Genomic DNA, 3,733 nt, shown 5'->3' with positions numbered 1-3,733 from the left:
TTTTGTGTGTGTGTGTGTGCTCTAGAGTGATCTGTTTGATCAAGTGTTGTCTAAACAGGCTAACTGAAAGGTCTGGTTGTTTGGGGAAAGGTGAGGGGAAAATGGAATTTGAGCTGTGCTGGTATTGAAGGTGTGTCCCAGTTCACAGTGAACTGTTGAGTGGTTTTTGTCTGCCTGTTGCGTCTTCCAGGGCTGTGAAATTCTCTGTTCTTTTGGTGTTGTCTCAAGTGGGTCATCCCATTCACTTCCTCCGTATGCCCTAAAAGCTTTCAGCTAAAGATAATAGAGCCTTTGTTTGGAGTGCCAGGTTATACCAAATGAATGATTACATTCCCTTGCCACCCCACCCTACCGATTTTATGATGTTGTCTATTCTTTTCTGACTCAGGCAACATTTAGGAAGCGGTTTGAGACTGTAGTTGATTCTATATTTTCCTTTCTATGAGCTGAGCCTAGCATTGTAAGGTGGCCTAGAAATAATGGTACTGCTTGTGACCCCTCAGGTGACGGCAAGAGGGTAAATACCTTGCATAAGAGAAACATGTTTCTTTTTATATTAAAATTCTATAGGAAAAATTCTGCAAATGTATGAAGTTTGGCTTCATTTTGAAGTTTTGTGTCCTGAATATATTAAGTTCTTTATCACTTAGGTTAGTGTCCTTGAACTTTTCCCCTGGAAGAACCAAGTCTCTATATTCTTCTTCTCTTGGGTTCTTAACTCCCAGGTATCAGAAATTCTTTTTTCTGTAGTTCCAGTGTAAGTGGGAACATGGGGCCAAGTGAGTCTGGGAAGGAGGAAGAGTGCCTGTCCTATCACTGCCTTCCTTTCCCTCCAGCGGCCCCAGAGGCAGCCTGGGCTGTTCCACCTTGCCTTAACAGTCCTGTCATTGCCCCAGTTTGGTACTTTCTCGGAAATTCATCCTTTTCTTTCCATGCTCAGGGCTTTATTGCCCCTTACTTGGACTAGTGCAATAGTAGGTTTTTACCAGATCTCTCTTCTCTCTCTCTTTCTCTTTCTCTCTCTCTCTCTCTCTCTCTCTTTTTGGTATTTCTTGACTCCAGTCTGTTCTGCCCAGTACAGTCAGGAGAAGCTTCCCATATTACAGCCATCCTCATGTTTCCTCTCTTGCTCCAAAACCTGCAATATCTTTGCATTGCCTAAGACCTAAATTTAGCCTTTACTCAGAACTTTCTGCATATGGCCACATAACGCTCTTGTCCCTGGCTACACATTCAAATACACATTAAAAAACTACTGATGCTTGTGCTCAACCCCACACCAATGAATTCCAAATCTCTGGGGCGGGGTCCCAGACAGTGTTTTTTGTTTTGTTTTTCTTTTGGTCTCTAAAGCTGCTAGGGTGCAGCCAGGGTTGAAAAGCACTGCAGGAGTCATAGTTCAGGGGCCACTATACCTAAGAATTGGGAGCTCTCTTATCCATCTCTACACTTCAAGGACATTCTACAAAAGTTTGTTGAACCAAAGTGAACTGAATATGTCATGTGTCACAACTGCATTGATCATTTACTTTTTACCAAATGGCCACTTTTCTTTTCTTTCTTTTTTTTTTTTTTTTTTTTTTTTGCCTCTGCACCTGTGTACAAGAAATCTCAGAGGCTGCCCAGGAGTAGAAAACCAGTCAGCAAATGCCCCCTTTGCACCTGCTGCAGTGTAGCCACTCTGCACAGGGTGGTTTCAGTGTCTCTTCCCCTTAGCTCTGGGGGAGAGATGTGGTATCAATCCAGCACCCAAGGAAGCAGGGGGACAGGGCAGGTGCATGAAAGAGAAAAGGAGCCAGAGTTGCAGGGAAAAGGGGAAAGGATTCCATATTGTGAATAAAAGGGAACCAGACCATGAAACCTGAGGAAAGCAGCTTATATTGAAAAAGTAGCAACTGCTCAGTGCAGAGACTGATTCCTGAGCTCCTGAAAGCCTTTCTGCTCTCCCAAGCCATAGGAAGGAGCACCATGCATACTGGTCTGGGCTGAGTAGGGAGGGAGGGCAGTGTCTGGTTGCTTCCCAGTTGGCTTCAGAGGCATAGACCCTCCCAAGTGCCATGGGCCGGGTGCAGACAGACTCTGGGGAAGCTGTCCTCCTGGGATTCGGGGCAGGGCTGTGTTTCTTCAGATGATCATTTTCATGTACTCCGTTAAACATCACCAAAGAGGAAGAAGAAATCACTTAAGCCTTTAAGAAAGAAATCACTTGCTTTGTCGGGTAGCAGTCACCTTAAAAGGCAACATGGGGAGAAGCATTCCCTAGTGGGGCTAGTGTGGTGGATATTTGTTGCTTGAGAGGCTAGGGTCTCAAATTTCATTTTGGCACCCCCAATTTTAAAATCACGATGCCTACCCCCTTTGACTGTTGATTGCTACTTCAGGGTTTTAGCTGTCCAGGTGGAAGGAAAAAATTTTTGGGTGGGGGTTGGGAGAAATGGTGACCCCTGAGAATAAAGCTTTAATGGCGTGAAATCCCAGTGAATCCTGCAACTTTGGGCTATTTCAAATAGATTTTGAGAACAGTTTTAGGACCAAACCAGTTGTTTCCTAAAAAACATTTGTCAGTTGGTATTGTGTCTCCTGACTCCTCCCCCCGGTGTATCTCAGCGTTTTAACCCCACCTGGGTTTGGAGACCAGTTTGTCTAAGGATCTTTCACACTTGTGACCAGGAGTGGAACTTCTGAGTCAAAGCTTATTTCTTTTTGTGAGGAGCTTTGCCTGGGCACTGAGAAGGCCTGTTTGGATCAGGACCACTGAAACATTATTCTCTGGAGAGGAAGTGCCACTCTGAACATTTAAGACCTCACTTTTAGGTCCAGCTCTTTATTCACCCACAAGTCACTTAACTTCCCAGACTTTTTAAAAAATCTATAAAATGGGGTCAGCCTGATACGCCTACCCCAAATGAAGACAAAATGAAATCCATGTGCAAGCCCGAGAGCCGTAAAATGCTATAAAGATTGAAGGTACCTGTTTTTGGTGTCTCCAGAAATGTTGCTTCTACCTACTAGACTTTTATACCACACAACTTCCAGCTAGAAGACTCTTGAGCCAGATCCGCATTCTTTATCACTGGCTGGACCTAGGCTCCAAATAGCTTAACCTCCCACTTGGTTGTTCCAGCTACTTTTTGAGGTGAAAGAAGAGGAAGAGAACTTTGACCCTCTTCATGAAGTCTGCGTCCCTTAATCCAGGGTTGAGTTTTTGGGTTGACTTTAGCCTACTTGGGGTTAGAAGCAGGGCCGTAGGCTTATAGGCTGTGTCCAGTATCATTCACTGTGCCTGTTGAATCCAGAATCCAGGCCGGTTGCACTGCACAGCCATGGGCTCTTGTGTCCTTCTTTGGCGATCAAACCTACTTCCTGTAGGTCTTTGTTCAAGTTCTGCCTCCTCTAGCTCCTTCTCTCACTGGTAAATTCACTCTGAGGGTTCCTTCTTTGAACTCCAGTGGCATTTATAGGCTGTTTCCCGTAACTTGATTGCGGATTTTTTTGCTGTTTCGCAGTGTTTTCTCACTGTCTTCCTATGTAGGTCGTGTCTGAACTCACGTAAATTCTGTAAGGGCAGGGATCATGCTTGTTTTCCAGCACTGTGTTGAGTGCCTTTCAGTCAGCGTAGCACTTCCTTACTTTCTTTTGCTCAGCCCTTCCTTGAAATAGAGTCTTTGGTGTTGAATTGTGTGTTAGGAAGCCAGCTGGACCTGTGCCCTCATTGAGAAGATCTGTCTCTACT

The sequence above is a fragment of the Puma concolor genome, chromosome A3 (genome assembly GCF_028749965.1).
Source record: "Puma concolor isolate L17-30 chromosome A3, mPumCon1.1.hap2, whole genome shotgun sequence".
Taxonomy (NCBI): Eukaryota; Metazoa; Chordata; class Mammalia; order Carnivora; family Felidae; genus Puma; species Puma concolor.
Note: the sequence above shows the minus strand (reverse complement) of the source record.